General features: G+C 40.7%; 1 protein-coding gene across 3 annotated transcripts in view; it reads left to right on the top strand.

Moving 5' to 3' along the window:
- Positions 1-17,215, top strand: part of SNX25 (sorting nexin 25) — a 131,934-nt gene that overhangs the window by 11,600 nt on the left and 103,119 nt on the right. The window contains exon 1 of one of the 3 annotated variants that reach the window (XM_035004237.1): positions 16,639-17,206. The exons of the other annotated variants lie outside the window; for them this stretch is intronic. The gene's annotated coding sequence lies outside the window, so the exon portion shown is untranslated. Of the gene's footprint in view, positions 1-16,638; positions 17,207-17,215 lie in introns of those variants that run through there. 3 annotated transcript variants of the gene reach the window in all.

Raw genomic sequence — 17,215 nt, 5'->3', positions numbered from 1 at the left:
GAGAATTCACTCAGTTTGTTAGATTTACATACTCTGTATGTCTTCTTAAAGGCAAGGAACACTTATTTTGAACAGTGCTCTGTAATCATCTTTGCCACTTGCTTATCATAGCGTGCAGTGACATTGTTCACGGGTTCAGGGGAAGAGTTTCTGTGGTCTCCATTGAATTCATTGCACTCCAATCCATGGTTGTGAATATAGCGGACACATATGTGCACTACAGGAATCCCAATGGTGAATGTTAGAGAGTGAATGCCTTAGTAATTGTTGTAGCTAAACTTAACATTAATTGCACTTACTGTATGCAGGTGGATGTATGTATTACCTAATTTAGTTTTTATACCTACCATGTGAGGTAGGACTTTTCGTTCATTTTACAGATGGAAAAGCTGAGGTTTAGAGCAGCTGAATAAAGTATCCATGCCATGTAGCAAGTGGAGGAACTAAGAATTAAACCCAGGTATCTCTTACTCTGGAGTCTATACACTTAACCACTATATTACCCTTTTAATTATTAAAGACTAGTGTCACCTAGTTCAGGCTTAAAAAAACTTGAAATTCTTTGAGATGGTTCTAGTATCTGTTTAGGAATTAGTGTCACTTTAGAAGTCTCAGGATGAATAGCACGATGTCCCAACTGCCCCTTCTGTGCTCATGACGATCATTGCTAATCAAGTAAGGCCATTTTTTTTGTTTGTTTGTTTTTCTGCTGGTTCTGGATGAGGTCTCAGAATCCCTTTCAACATAGTATTCCAGGCAACCACTGAATATTTACTCGAGTAGGCACATAATGTGAAACCCATCTGCCATGCTGCGTGAGAACCTCCTGGAAGGGCAGTGACTCTTCTGGATTCCCGTAGCACATTCCCGTGTCTGTATTACTGTCATCACTTTACTATATCTTAATAGTCATACAGTCTTCTCATCTGCTCTGGTAAAAGCCACTTTTCTAAACTATGATCCATAAATACTTAATTCTGAGAGATGCTTTTTAGGTACACTGCAAAAACAAGAGGCAGGATGAGAGGCTTGTTTGGTCACATAATTTGAAAAACTAAGTTTTTGAAGCTTTATTTATTAAAAAAGATTTTATTTACTTATTTGAGACAGAGTGATAGAATGTGAGAGAGAGAGAGAGAGCGTGAGCACGAACGCACAAGCTGGGGGGGGTTGGTGGAGGCAGAGGGAGAGGGAGAAGCGGACTCCCCACAGAGCAGGGAGTCTGACACAGGGCTCAGTCTCAGGACCCTGAGATCATGACCTGAGCTGAAGGCAAATGCTTAAGCAACTGAGCCACCCAGGCACCCCATTCTTGAAGCTTTATAATGTGCATTATTATGTTAACATTCTGAGAAATCCTGTCGTAAAGGAATCTGTTAAACTGTACTTAATCCTTGTTTTCTACATGTGACCGATCCCTATATCCCACTCTTTTTTTTTTTAAACAATAAAGAAGATGTATTAAGAAATCATATAAAATCTGGAGGTAGGACAGGCCCAGTCCCCTTGTGGGGACTGTCAAACCTCCAGCACCATTTCTTTGTGTTTTTCTGTCCTCCCCTGCGGGGGATTAACTCTCAGACTCATGGCCAGATGACTGTAGCAGGCTCAGGTGCCACAGCCACACAGGATGATACTCAGAGGAAGAAAGGCCCTTTTTAGAGCAAGGAAAAAGTTATTGGAAATGCCTCTGGCAATGTTCCCTTCACATCTTATCGTCTGGGTTTGGGCAGGTTTCCATTCCTAACGAATTGTTGGCAAGGGGGATGGGACTTCTGTGAGTGACCCAAGTGGATCCTTTAGGAAGCAAAGAAGTAATAGAGTTAAAACAATGAGCATTTCACTTCACCTCACAGGTCTTCGTGACTAGGGCCAACCTCTCTTTTTAGCCTGTCTTCCACACTTCCACTCATTCTTAAAGCTACCTTCTGTTCCTGAATTTACCTTTGTGTGGTGGATGTGTGAGTGCCCACATGCCCCTGGGGAGGCCACTGCCCCCATTTCTGCATGGTCACTTCTGCTTGTTGTTAAAGGTCCATTTCAGTTGCCCTTCCATTCAGTCAGGTTTACCTGCCCTTTGGTTCTGCCCAGTAAACATTTATTGCCGTGAGGAGAGGGAAAAGTCTAGGTTAATTCCAGGGTCTGGCATGGGTGGATGAATGGCTTCAGGTGCCATTTGTGCAGCTTTGGAATGGTGGAGGGTAATGGGCTTTTGCCATGTAGATTTTGAGAGGCCCGTGGATATGTTCAGCCTGAGTTGGGTGTGCAGGTCTGCAATTTTAGGGAGAGGCCAAGATGAAGCAAGTCAGGATACAGGTGGTAGCTAAAACTACAAGGTGGGTGAGGGTAGCCTGTAATGGTTGAAATCAGGGAGCCAGAGGGTGGGTGGAGGAGAAGCCGCTCACTGAGGTGTGAGAGGAAACATTCCACAACAGTGAGCAGGAGAGAAAAGCCCAGAAAAGCAGGGAATTAATGGCAAGTAGCGTCAGGTGTAGCAGAGAGGTCCAGAAGGAGGACCAAGCGGTGTCCACTGGCTTTGACAACTGGGAGGTCTTTGGAGACTTGTGCCAGTGGTGTTTGGGGAGGCAAAGGCGGATGTGGGGGCAGAAATGATATTCTTGTGGGTAAAGAGCGAGCAGGAGGTAAGGAAGGAGAGACAGTATTTGGACAGTGCTCTCTAGAAGCTTGGCTGAGGAGAAAAGAAGAGAAGGCAATATTTATAGGATAGTGTGTGTGTGTTTGGGGAACTTTTTGTTGAGTGGAGAGATGTAAACACATTTCTGGGTTAAAGGGGAATCTTGAAAAGTAGGAGAGGAAGGGCCTGAACGTCTCCGAGTTAGAGGATGATTGATAGGGCCAGTGTCCAGGCAGACGGGACCAGAGCACCGGTGGAGGGTTTAGGCTTGAGACTAGTGGGAAGGAGGAACAAAGGGGAGAGCATAGAGAGAACCTCATAGGAGGTTGACAGGGAATTCAGATGTTTCAAGCTGACCCCTACTTTCTTGGTAAATAGGAAGTAAAATTAATGGCTGATGGTTAAGAGGATGACAGATGTAAAGGATAATCTTAAAAGAGGTGGTAAAAAGGTTTGGGGAGAAAAAAATCAACCTATTGGAGAAAATAACAGCAAAAACATTCGTTGAGCCCTTAACTGTTGTACCCGGGCCATATACCAAGTACATTCTCATTCAGTCCTCCCAGTGACCGCATGAGATAGTTACTGTTATCCCCATTTTATGGGTCAGGAAACCATGTTAAAGAGGTTAAGTGACTTGCCAAAGGTCAGGTTTTGAACCAGGGATCCAGGCTTTTTCTGACACTGGAGCCAACCTCTCAGTTTTTATGCTCTACTGCCACACAGGGGAGAGGAAGCCTAGCCAAAATAAGCCGGCATATTGTTTTAGAGTTAAGGGCAAGATGTGGGTTGGAAGCCAGGAGAATGTGGTGACCCCCACTGGCACGGTTGTGATATTTTTGTAGGAGGACCACTCAGTTCCTGCAGTGGAGCCAAGAAGGAGCCAGGCTGTGGAACAGGCCAGGGTGCAGGAATCCTTGATGAGAGTTGCTCAGGTGTCAGCTAAGCCAAGGAAGGAGCAGAGGCCAGGAGGGAGCGTAGAGAAAGGGGGAGGGTCAAAGAGATTGTCAGTCTCCTGATGGTCATGCCACAGCCTTGGGTGTGGCCACAAGAAAGGGGGAGGGGTGAGGAGGGTCCTGGAGCTGAGGAGCCAAGACACTGTGTTGTGGGTGTGATATGCCCTGATGGTCCACGTTGTTCATCTTCCTATTTCTCTTGTGACTGAAGGAGTTGCCTTCAGAAGCTCTCTGGTAAAATGTTGTCTGAGGAGAAAGCTTGCATTATACATTATGAAATCAGAGACAATGGGAGAGACTAAAGGTGGGGAGAGTGGGGTTGTTGTCTCTTGACTGTTTTGCCCAAGCCCAGTTCTGGCAATACCAGTGTCCTTCATGGCGTTTGCTTGGAATTATACTTGGGCGATTTTGCCAAATAAATGCAATAGAAGTTAGGTAGTAGAGTTGTTTTTCTTTAGAAGAGTATGTTTTAGCCAAGTTAAATTTCCAAGAATGGTTTCATTCATCAGTGTAGACTGTTCTAGGAATACAAATAATTTTTGATTCAAGAACTGCATTTAAAACTACCTCTTATTACCTTCACTGATTTTTCTTGTCTCTTAAAGTGATTAATGATTTGATAATATTGTGGAATAGAAATTCTTTGGAGAAGGAATTCTTTGAGAATATAAATGAAATATTGTAATTATCATTTCAGTTAACTGAGCAAAGTCAAAGTTAGGAGTAAATCTTCTGTGATTCTGCTTCCAATTAATGTAAAATGATTGCTATACTCTTAAAAAATCTTCTGAATAGTAAAACACTAATTAGTTTTTTTCAGGGGTCATAACTTTTATTATCACAATCATTTAGCATTTCTTAAAGTGTAGTCTAAGGGTCCATAAGTAATTTAGGAATTTTTGTTAAAAATGCTGTACTTATTTCAAAGACACATCTTACGCTTTCTGAATTAGGATCTTGGGGGATGTGACCTAGAAGTCTGCATTTGAGCAAATTCCCCAAGTGATTCTTGGAAACTGAGTTGGTGTGTTTTCAAGCAATGGATAGCCACTTCTGGGTGTCAGCAGGGGCAAAGGAAACTCAGAGCCACATGTGGTATTTGTATTTGTTTATATACCTATGCACCAGCATGGCCCCCTTCTCAAAGATGGAACTATGAAGGCCTATCTTTAATACTATGTTTCTTTTCAGAAGAAGTTTTAGTCTTTGAATTTCAACGTTTATTTTAGATAGGAATGGAAGAAATAATTTGTATGATCTAGATCTAGGCTGAGACAGTTAAATTTTTACTCATCCGTTAGAAGGGATTAAAAAGTCAGCCTCTGAATAGTTTTCAATTTTTTATAGCCAGTATTTTTTATGGCAATAATTTATCTCCTACATTTCAGTATCTCGTATATATTTGTTACCTGGGCCACTCTACGTGGAGCTCAGCTTTTTGCTTTAAGGGAACTGTGGAAATAGAGATCCTACTGAATCAAATTACTAATGTGATATTTTTCTAACTAGGTATGTACTAAATATTTAATCATCGGTTTTTATTTAAAAGCTAGCCAGCAAATTAATAATGGTATCGTGGTTTTTCAGGGCAGTAATGGAATATTTAAAAAAACTGCTTTCATTACTAAAGATCTCTGAAAAAAGCAATTCTACATGACTCATGTATTTGTTGAGTTACATGAAGCAGAGGTAATCACTCTGACTCCTTTATCATTTGTAGTGAGTGGTTTCAGTGAGAACTTTGATGAGATGAGAGTCATTCTTGTAATATACTTCAATATGTGTGAACTTCAAAATTCTTATGAAATGATTTCCTGGGTTGACTGTATATTGAGCAACTTTTCTTCCATGACGTGGGCTGGAGAGCAAAATGTAGAGAAGATACCAGACTAGAAAGAATATTAGAATTCCTCAGCATAGCCTCCCTCTTTAAAACAGTTTCCTGATCCGTAAAATGGGAATAACAGTAACTATCTGATGGGGTCACTGTGAGGACTGAATGAGAATGTACTTGGTATAGGGCCCGGGTATAACAGTTAAGGGCTCAACGAATGTTTTTGCTGTTTTATTCTCCAGTAGTTGTTCCCCCCCCTCCCCCGCAAAACCTTTTGCCACCTCTCTTATTTGATTGTGGGCTTCCATCAAGAATAGATTAAGGCCCATGAGCCCAGAGAATGTAATTTCTTTACCTTTGTCTCTGTAGTACCCACCTAAGTGGCAGCAGACACACAGGATTCTCAGTAAATGTTAGATGATTGAATGAATGGATGGAAATGTGATTCATATCATGGAAGCCTGTGATTTCCCGCATGAACTCAAAATTACAATGGAAGCCAGTGATAAAATGGTTACAGAATTTTTATTACACAAACCTTTTCAGGAATGCCCAAAGCTAATGTCAGTTTTCAATAACCCTTCCTGAGCCAGTTTGCTTTTCCTCATTCTCCTCCTTCCAGCCCTAGTATCTGTTCTACACTTGCCAATTTAGGCAAACTGCGGCTGCCTGTGTACTTTCAAGTGCATGTTAGAATTTCAGTTTTCAAATCTATGTCTGATTTGAAATATACTTAAATTTCTCTTGAAATCAAGTAAAGTGTGTTTTCTAAGGATCTTCAGATTTAAGTCCTTAACATTAGAAATGAAACACATTTTTCTTCCCATTAGTCTAATTCTTCCAACTGAGTGGAAAAACAATCCTAAATGTATTAACCTACCTCAAAATCTACCTCTGTTGATCAATTAATAGAGAAATATTCATTTTTCTCCTGGAAAGTGGATTATTAACCAAGAAATCTGCTTGGGACAGTAAGATCTGAAAGCATGAAAGGTTGTAATACTAATCACATGTAATAGAACTCATAATTATTTTGGGGGGGAGGAAATTAACATAGTAAAAAAAAATTAGACCATGACTCTTGGAACAATAATAAGAACCTATATTTGTAAACTGTTTTATAATTTTAAAGCACTTTCACATGCATTATCCTTCTTGAAATGCAAAATAATCCTTTAATAGAGCAGAAATCATTTAAATTGAATGGAATCTCAGACAGGTGGATATGTTCACTAGAACTCAGCAAGAAGATGGTAAAGAGGGGGCGGAGCAAGATGGCGGAGGAGTAGGGGACCTGGATTTCGTCTCCTCTCAGGAATTCAGCTGGATAGGGATCAAACCATTCTGAACACCTACAAACTCAACAGGAGATCGAAGAAAAGAAGAGCAACAACTCTCTCATCAGAAAAGTGACCACTTTCTGGAAGGCAGGACGTGCGGAGAAGTGAATCCGAGGCGATATTCGGGAGGATAGACGGCGGGAGAGGGGTCTCCGTCGGCTGCTTCTGGCAAGTGATAGAGCCGCGGAGCACAAAATCGGAACTTTTAAAAGTCTGCTCCGCTGAGGGACGTCACTCTGGTGGCTAAGCGGGGGGTGGAGCCATCCGGGACAGTGTGGTCTCAGGACCCTCGGGGTCACAGAAAGACCGGGGGTGCCTGAGTGTGGCAGAGCTCCCAGCTATCAGAGCAGGGAAGCCGGCTGCAGAGGCGGAGCCCAGGCGTGGGCTCTCAGCTCGGGGTCGCCATAGACCGTGATCCGCGGCCCAGTCGGGCCCCTGCTCCTCCAGCAGGGACCCAACAAGCGGCAGATCCGGGGAGACTCACCTTCCTCCCCCGGGAGGAGCTGCGCGGGAGGGCACCGCAGGGATCTGCTGGGTTTGGAGACTCCACCCGGGGTCGGTGCCAGAGATAGAAATGCGTGGTCACAGGCCGGGTGAGCACGGAGTGCGGCCGGAGACCGGGGAGACAGGAGTGACTGACGGCTTTTCTCTGGGGGCTCACTGAGGAGCGGGGCCCTGAAAATGGAGGCCGCCATTTTCACTCTCCGCCTCCAAAGCTGTACGGAAAGCTCGCAGGGAACAAAAGCCCCGGAGAGCAAACCCGAGCAGATTACTTAGCCGGGAGGGGGCAAGAGCGGGGCAATTCCACCTCCGGCAGAGACATTTGGAAACCACGGCAACAGGCCCCTCCCCAGAAGATCAGCGAGAACAGCCAGCCAAGACCAAGTTTACCGATCAATGAGAACAGCAGAACTCCAGCGCTAGGGGACTACTGCACATAGAATTCACGGCTTTTTTACCATGATTCTTTAGTCTTGCAAAGTTAATTTTTTTTTAACTGTCTTTTTTTCTTTTCTTTTTTTTTTTTTGAATTTTTCTTTTTCCCTTTTTCAACCAACATCTTATCAATCCCTTTTTTAAAAAAAACATTTTAATTTTTCATTTTTAGAGTCATATTCTATCCCTTCATAGTAGTTACCCGTATTTTTGGCTTATATATATATAAGTTGTTCTCTCTTTAAAATTTTGAGATAATTTCTTCTAACAGATTAAAATATACCCTAAATCTCTAGTATATGGTGATTTCTATTCCCCTGCCTGATCACATCCTCTCCCTGTTTTTTTCTTTTTTCTTTTTTTAAATCCTCTTCTTTCTTTTTTCAAACAACTTCTTACCAATTCCTTTTATAAAATTTTTTATAATTTCCATCTTTACAGTCATATTCCATCCCTTCATCATATCAACCCTTATTTTTGTACATATATAAGTTTTTCTTTCTTTAAAATTTTGGGAGGCACTTTCTTCTAAAAGACCAAAATACACCCCAAATCTAGTGTGTGGCACTGATCTATATACCAGCCTGATCATATTAGATCACATTCTGTTTTTGTTGTTGTTGTTGTTGTTTTGTTTTGTTTGTTTTTGTTTTTATCTTTATCTTTTTCTTTTTCTTTTTTTTCTTTCTCTTTTTTCTCTCCCTTTCTTTTCCCACTGCTTCAGGTCTTTTCTGATTTGTTTAGAGTATATTTTCTGGGGACGTTGTTACTCTGCTAGCATTTTGTTCTCTCATTAATCTATTCTCCTTTGCACAAAATGACAAGACGGAAAAAATCACCAACAAAAAGAACAAGAGGTAGTACCGACTGCCAGGGACCTACTCAATACGGACATTAGTACGATGTCAGATCTAGAGTTCAGAATCATCACTTTAAAGATACTAGCTGGGCTTGAAAAAAATATGGAAGTTATTAGAGAAACCCTTTCTGGAGAAGTAAAAGAACTAAAATCCAACCAAGTAGAAATCAAAAAGGCTATTAATGAGGTGCAATCAAAAATGGGGGCGCTAACTGCTAGAATAAATGAGGCAGAAGAGAGAATCAGTAATATAGAAGATGAAATGATGGAAAATAAAGAAGCTGAGAAAAAGAGAGAGAAACAACTACTGGATCAGGAGGGCAGAATTCGAGAGATAAGCGATACCATAAGACGAAACAACATTAGAATAATTGGGATCCCAGAAGAAGAAGAAAGAGAGAGGGGCAGAAGGTATAATGGAGCAAATTATAGCAGAGAACTTCCCTAATTTGGGGAAGGAAACAGGCATGAAAATCCAGGAAGCACAGAGAACCCCTCTCAAAATCAATAAAAATAGGTCAACACCCCGACATCTAATAGTAAAACTTACGAGTCTCATAGACAAAGAGAAAATCCTGAAAGCAGCTCGGGAGAAGAGAGATGTAACCTACAAGGGTAGAAACATTAGATTGGCAACAGACCTATCCACAGAGACCTGGCAGGCCAGAAAGGACTGGCAGGATATATTCAGAGCACTAAATGAGAAAAATATGCAGCCAAGAATACTATATCCAGCTAGGCTATCATTGAAAATTGAAGGAGAGATAAAAAGCTTCCAGGACAAACAAAAACTAAAGGAATTTGCAAACACAAAACCAGCCCTACAGGAAATCTTGAAAGGGGTCCTCTAAGCAAAGAGCTTAAAAGCAACATAGACCGAAAGGAACACAGACAATATACGGTAACAGTCACCTTACAGGCAATACAATGGCACTAAATTCCTATCTTTCAATAGTTACCCTGAATGTAAATGGGCTAAATGCCCCAATCAAAAGACACAGGCTATCAGACTGGATTAAAAAACAAGACCCATCGATATGCTGTCTGCAAGAGACTCATTTTAGACCCAAAGACACCCCCAGATTGAAAGTGAGGGGGTGGAAAACCATTTACCATGCTAATGGACACCAAAAGAAAGCTGGGGTGGCAATCCTTATATCAAACAAATTAGATTTTAAACCAAAGACTGTAATAAGAGATGAGGAAGGACATTCTATCCTACTTAAAGGATCTGTCCAACAAGAAGATCTAACAATTGTAAATATCTATGCCCCTAACATGGGAGCAGCCAATTATATAAGGCAATTAATAACAAAAGCAAAGAAACACATCAACAACAATACAATAATAGTGGGGGACTTTAACACCCCCCTCACTGAAATGGACAGATCATCTTAGCCAAAGATCAACAAGGAAATAAAGACTTTAAATGACACACTGGACCAAATGGACTTCACAGACATATTCAGAACATTCCACCCCAAAGCAACGGAATACACATTCTTCTCTAGTGCCCATGGAACATTCTCCAGAATAGATCACATCCTAGGTCATAAATCAGGTCTCAACCGGTACCAAAAGATTGGGATCATTCCCTGCCTATTTTCAGATCACAATGCTTTGAAACTAGAACTCAATCACAAGAGGAAAGTCGGAAAGAACTCAAATACATGGAGGCTAAAGAGCATCCTACTGAAGAATGAATGGGTCAACCAGGAAATTAAAGAAGAATTAAAAAAATACATGGAAACCAATGAAAATGAAAACACAACTATTCAAAATCTTTGGGATGCAGCAAAGGCAGTCCTAAGAGGAAAGTATATAGCAATACAAGCCTTTCTCAAGAAACAAGAAAGGTCTCAAGTACACAACCTAACCCTACACCTAAAGGAGCTGGAGAAAGAACAGCAAATAAAGCCTAAACCCAGCAGGAGAAGAGAAATAATAAAGATCAGAGCAGAAATCAATGAAATAGAAACTAAAAGAACAGTAGAACAGATCAACGAAACTAGGAGCTGGTTCTTTGAAAGAATTAACAAGATTGATAAACCCCTGGCCAGACTTATCAAAAAGAAAAGAGAAATGACCCAAATCAACAAAATCATGAACGAAAGAGGAGAGATCACAACCAACACCAAAGAAATACAAACAATTATAAGAACATATTATGAGCAACTCTATGCCAGCAAATTAGATAATCTGGAAGAAATGGAGGCATTCCTAGAGATGTAGCAACCACCAAAACTGAACCAGGATGAAATAGAAAACCTGAACAGACCTATAGCCACTAAGGAAATTGAAGCAGTCATCAAAAATCTCCCAAAAAACAAAAGCCCAGGGCCAGATGGCTTCCCAGGGGAATTCTACCAAACATTTCAAGAAGAATTAATACCTATTCTTCTGAAACTGTTCCAAAAAAAGAAATGGAAGGAAAACTTTCAAACTCATTTTATGAGGCCAGCATTACCTTGATCCCAAAACCAGACAAAGACCCCATCAAAAAGGAGAACTACAGACCAATATCCCTGATGAACATGGATGCAAAAATTCTCACCAAAATACTAGCCAATAAGATCCAACAGTACATTAAAAGGATTATTCACCATGACCAAGTGGGATTTACCCCTGGGCTGCAAGGTTGGTTCAACATCTGCAAATCAATCAACGTGATACAATACATTAGCAAAAGAAAGAACAAGAATCATATGATCCTCTCAATAGATGCAGAAAAAGCTTTTGACAAAGTACAGCATCCTTTCTTGATCAAAACTCTTCAGAGTATAGGGATCGAGGGTACATACCTCAATATCATAAAAGCCATCTATGAAAAACCTACAGCAAATATCATTCTCAATGGGGAAAAACTGAGAGCTTTCCCCCTAAGGTCAGGAACGCGGCAGGGATGTCCACTATCACCACTGCTATTCAACATAGTATTGGAAGTCCTAGCCACAGCAGTCAGACAACAAAAAGAAATCAAAGGCATCCAAATTGGCAAAGAAGAAGTCAAACTCTCACTCTTTGCAGATGATATGATACTTTATGTGGAAAACCCAGAAGACTCCACCCCAAAACTGCTAGAACTCATAGAGGAATTCAGTAAAGTGGCAGGATATAAAATCAATGCACAGAAGTCAGTGGCATTCCTATACACCAACAACAAGACAGAAGAAAGAGAAATTAAGGAGTCGATCCCATTTACAATTGCACCCAAAACCATAAGATACCTAGGAATAAATCTAACCAAAGAGACAAAGGATCTGTACTCAGAAAACTATAAAATACTCATGAAAGAAATTGAGGAAGACACAAAGAAATGGAAAAACGTTCCATGCTCATGGATTGGAAGAACAAATATTGTGAAGATGTCAATGCTACCTAGAGCAATCTACACATTCAATGCAATCCCCATCAAAATACCATCCACTTTTTTCAAAGAAATGGAACAAATAATCCTAAAATTTGTATGGAACCAGAAAAGACCCCGCATAGCCAGAGGAATGTTGAAAAAGAAAAGCAAAGCCGGCGGCATCACAATTCCGGACTTCCAGCTCTATTACAAAGCTGTCATCAACAAGACAGCATGGTAATGGCACAAAAACAGACACATAGATCAATGGAACAGAATAGAGAGCCCAGAAATGGACCCTCAACTCTATGGTCAACTCATCTTTGACAAAGCAGGAAAGAATGTCCAATGGAACAAAGACAGTCTCTTCAACAAATGGTGTTGGGAAAATTGGATAGCCACATGCAGAAGAATGAAACTGGACCATTTCCTTACACCACACACAAAAATAGACTCCAAATGGTTGAAAGACCTCAATGTGAGACAGGAGTCCATCCAAATCCTAAAGGAGAACACAGGCAGCAACCTCTTTGACCTCAGCCGAAGCAACTTCTTCCTAGAAACATCACCAAAGGCAAGGGAAGCAAGGGCAAAAATGAACTATTGGGACTTCATCAAGATAAAAAGCTTTTGCAAAGCAAAGCAGTCAGCAAAACCAAAAGACAACCGACAGAATGGGAGAAGATATTTGCCAATGACATATCAGATAAAGGGCTAGTATCCAAAATCTATAAAGAACTCATCAAACTCAACACCCAAAGAACAAAGAATCCAATCAAGAAATGGGCAGAAGACATGAACAGACATTTTTCCAAAGAAGACATCCAAATGGCCAACAGACACATGAAAAAGTGCTCAATATCGCTCGGCATCAGGGAAATCCAAATCAAAACCTCAATGAGATACCACCTCACACCAGTCAGAATGGCTAAAATTAACGTCAGGAAACGACAGATGTTGGCGGGGATGCAGAGAAAGGGGAACCCTCCTACACTGTTGGTGGGAATGCAAGCTGGTGCAGCCACTCTGGAAAACAGTATGGAGGTTCCTCAAAAAGTTGAAAATAGAGCTACCCTATGATCCAGCAATTGCACTGTTGGGTATTTACCCCAAAGATACAAAAGTAGGGATCCGAAGGGGTACGTGCACCCCGATGTTTACAGCAGCAATGTCCACAATAGCCAAAGTGTGGAAAGAGCCAAGATGTCCATCGACAGATGAATGGATAAGGAAGATGTTGTATATATATACAATGGAATATTATGCAGCCATCAAAAGGAATGAGATCTTGCCATTTGCAACGATGTGGATGGAACTTGAGGGTATTATGTTGAGTGAAATAAGTCAAACAGAGAAAGACATGTATCATATGATCTCACTGATATGAGGAATTCTTAATTGCAGGAAACAAACTGAGGGTTGCTGGAGTGGGGGGTGGGGTGGGAGGGATGGGGTGACTGGGTGATAGACACTGAGGAGGGTATGTGCTCTGGTAATCGCTGTGAATTGTGCAAGACTGTTGAATCTCAGATCTGTACCTGTGAAACAAATAATGCAATATATGTTAAGAAAAAAAAAGAAGAAGAAGGAGGTAGCGGGAGGGGAAGAATGAAGCGGGGGAAATCGGAGGGGTAGACAAACCATGAGAGACGATGGACTCTGAAAAACAAACAGGGTTCTAGAGGGGAGGGGGGTGGGAGGATGGGTTAGCCTGGTGGTGGGTATTGAGGAGGGCACATTCTGCATGGAGCACTGGGTGTTATGCACAAACAATGAATCATGGAACACTTCATCTAAAACTAATGATATAATGTATGGGGATTAACATAAGAATAAAAAAAAAGGAAAAAAAAAAGAAGATGGCAAAGAACCAACTACAGCCTACTTTTTCTGGGTATTAATTTAGTGCTCTTGCCACTGTAATGTAATGTCCTATGCTTTTTGCCATAGTAATAACAAGGGGATTGTGCCCCAGCATAAAGTACATTTGAATTTCATATTTGTTCAGAGAAAAGATCTGATTTCATACTGCTTTATAGGATCTAGTCTCAGATCCATCCCAACTGAAGATCTTTCATTATAGAAATATAAACAGAACCCCGATCCCTACATTTGATGCATGCAGGCAGGGTTGGCCTTTAGCCTGACACAATAATACTCTGACAAATGGTGTAATAAGCTACAGAAGCTACTGATAATCTAATCTACCATTCATCTCTTGCCAAGTTTATTTTAGTTAAAATCGTCATGGGATTTGTATTTCTAGAGGTCATGTTGGCTTTACTATCTAGGTATTCCTCAGGCTAGAGAAGGCCCTGGCTTGCTCCTGCCTCTGTATCTCTTCCTCATTTCCCTGTCTGGAAGTGCCCTGCAGCATTGGGCTTTCAAGGTACACAGTTTAGGGTTGGCTGAAGAGGCTGGAAAGGGATTTTTCTAGTTCACCTCTGCATAGTTTGTGCTTCAGAGCATCCCCCAAACCCTCCCACCGTGCGCTGTTGTTCCTTCAGTTTGTTCTTAGCTGATAAGACTCCCTGAAGCACAAAATTCTTGAGGTATACAGTCCTTTGAAGGAAGTCAGAGTCTAAATCCAACTGTATATTTAATAGACACTTAGTATTTTTTTAGAATGTTTTTTGGTGGTACTACACTTAGATCAATAGCATAGAAATGAAAATATTTTTTCATTTAAAATAGGAAAAAATGATGGAGACAAAGTTAATGTACAAAGTAAATAAGAGAATAGTCACATTGTGGTATAAGTCATTCAAAACAATATATTACAAATTTTTTATTTCATAAAAGATGCTCATAATATAATATTGAGTATGAAAAGCCAGTTCCAGAGCTTTGTGAATACTATGATCCTAATTTCTATTAAAAAGTATGAAAATGAAAAAAGTACCAATAATAATTTGTAATTATTATTGTGTTACCAGGCACCCTTGTGCTTTATGTGTATCCACTCATTCAATGCTCTCATCAACCCAAAGAGGCAGGTACTATTATTATCTTTATTTTATTTTTTCAAAGATTTTTATTTATTTTTTTGACAGAGAGAGAGAGACAGAGAGGGAACACAAGCAGGGGGAGTGGAAGAGGGAGAAGCAGGCTTCCTGCTGAGCAGGGAGCCCGATGTGGGGCTTGATCCCAGGACCCTGGGATCATGACCTGAGCCGAAGGCAGACACTTAACTGACTGAGCTACCCAGGCACCCCTATTATCTTTATTTTAGAGATGAAGAAATTGAGGTACAGAAAAATAAGTTGCCCAAAGTTACATAGTAAGTGTTGGAGTCACCCACTAAGAGGAAATACACCACAATGTCAATAATGATTATCTCTGGATTAATGGTGTTATAGGTCAATTTAATTCTTTACATCTATAATGTAGAATGTGTCTCTGCTCTTTATGTTATTAGAAATAGCATTTTAAAAAGAAATCAAAGCATGTTTAGGATCTTAGAAAAACAATATGAGAACATTTGTAAGTTTGAATTTCAAAAAACCTTTTTTTTCTTGTGTCTGAAATAGAAATTATACTTGGTTAAGGGGGGGGGAGACACAAATACTGCTACTTTCCATCAGTATGATCTCCCTTAATGATAACCTCTCAGTGTATGTGTTTGATAATTTTCTTTTATCAATAAAGAAAATGAGACCTTTTTGAGTTCATGATTAAACATTATAAAGCACAATCCAGAAAGCTGGCTTCTGATCAGATCAGACCAGGTTTTGTTTGAATACTCAAATACTTTGCCAGTAATAGAAAGTGTGAAGGTACACACACTGTAGAACATCTCCAGGAAATGTACACTTTCCTCCTTTTAAAGTATAGCCTCAAAGGCAAAAATATTTCAAGAACAATATGTTTTATTATGTTGTATCTTATTTTCCTGTTACTTGACTTTTCAGCCCTTCTTCTTACTTTCATTTCTGCCATTCCTTTCCCTTCAGAACACCAACCAACAAGCCATCCAACCAACCCACTGATTAGCTGTTGAAGGTTGGTAACATTCTGAGTTTTATTAGTGATAATAGCTCTACTTTGCTATTAGGTGCCTGGCACTCTGCTAAGTGTAGAGTACCTGGCACCGTTTGTCCCCAATGGTGTAAGCCCACAGTGTTTGGAATAAGATAGAATTACTCAGAGATAACATCTGAGCTTTTTGATTTATGTTTTTTGTTGAAAAGAGTTGGAACATCTAGCTGTGCAGTGGTGGCAACCCCCTTAACTCGTTTATATTCCTTACCAGGCTCCTGTTGTCTTTTTTCATTTTTGGACCCCTGATATTAGTTATTTAATCCTCTGAGATATTCTAAGCCCGCTGAAGCTAGAGAGGGAAGTGGCTGGGTCAAGGTTCTACCATGAGTAAAATGCGCTGTTGGACGGACTGGAGAGCCCGTGTTCTCTCTACTCTGCCCTGCTGCCCTCACAGCTCTGTAACGTGGCTACTCAGCTTCGGTGTTAGGCATGACTTTTATTGCTTGTGTCATAGTCTTTTGTCAGTGTCTTAGTCAAATGAGATGGATTTTCAAGTTTTTTATCTTTTTTTTTTTTAAGATTTTATTTGTTTGACAGAGAGAGACACAGCGAGAGAGGGAACACAAGCAGGGGGAGTGGGAGAGGGAGAAGCAGGCTTCCCTTGGAGCAGGGAGCCCGATGCAGGGCGGGATCCCCGGACCCTGCAATCATGATTTGAGCCAAAGGCAGACGCTTAACGAATGAGCCACCCAGGCGCCCCTTTATCCTATCTTCTTGAGATAGCCTTTCAAGTTTCTTAGTCCCTTATCTTCTGAGGGAGGCTCTGTCTGATTCTTGCATTTCTTTGGTTTTGGAGAAATTATTTTTTGAGGCTGAGGCAGAAAATGATTGGCTTGAAAGGAGCTATGATTTTGAAAATAACATAGTTTGAGAATGAGAATATTAGTCATGGGATCCCAGGAGTAGTTGTCAGATGCTGAGAATACTTGGAGAGACTCAGCCATGTGACAGGTCCATGTGGTTAATGGTGATGATCAGGAGTTTGTGTTTGTTTTCCTAAGATAAATCACTATTTCAGTACCTTAATAAGAAATTATACCCATTACTCTTTCAACTCTGTGCAACTGTTTCTCTTTTTAAAATAGACTAAAATACATTTAAAAAAATTTTTTTTTCACCGTATAAACCTATACTGAAGGAGAACAAAGAGAGCGGCACTTGTTTATTTGAGTAGCCCAGGTAATGGGCATGAAAGCATTTCCAAGTCATGCGCTGGTGGGCCTGGCCCTGTTCGTGCTCCCTCAGGAAGCAACACAGTAAGTAAG

This window comes from Mirounga leonina, unplaced genomic scaffold, assembly GCF_011800145.1.
Source record: "Mirounga leonina isolate KUSES-001 unplaced genomic scaffold, KU_Mleo_1.0 Mir_128, whole genome shotgun sequence".
In the NCBI taxonomy this organism is placed as follows: Eukaryota; Metazoa; Chordata; class Mammalia; order Carnivora; family Phocidae; genus Mirounga; species Mirounga leonina.
Note: the sequence above shows the minus strand (reverse complement) of the source record. Positions and strands in the feature narration are given on the sequence as shown.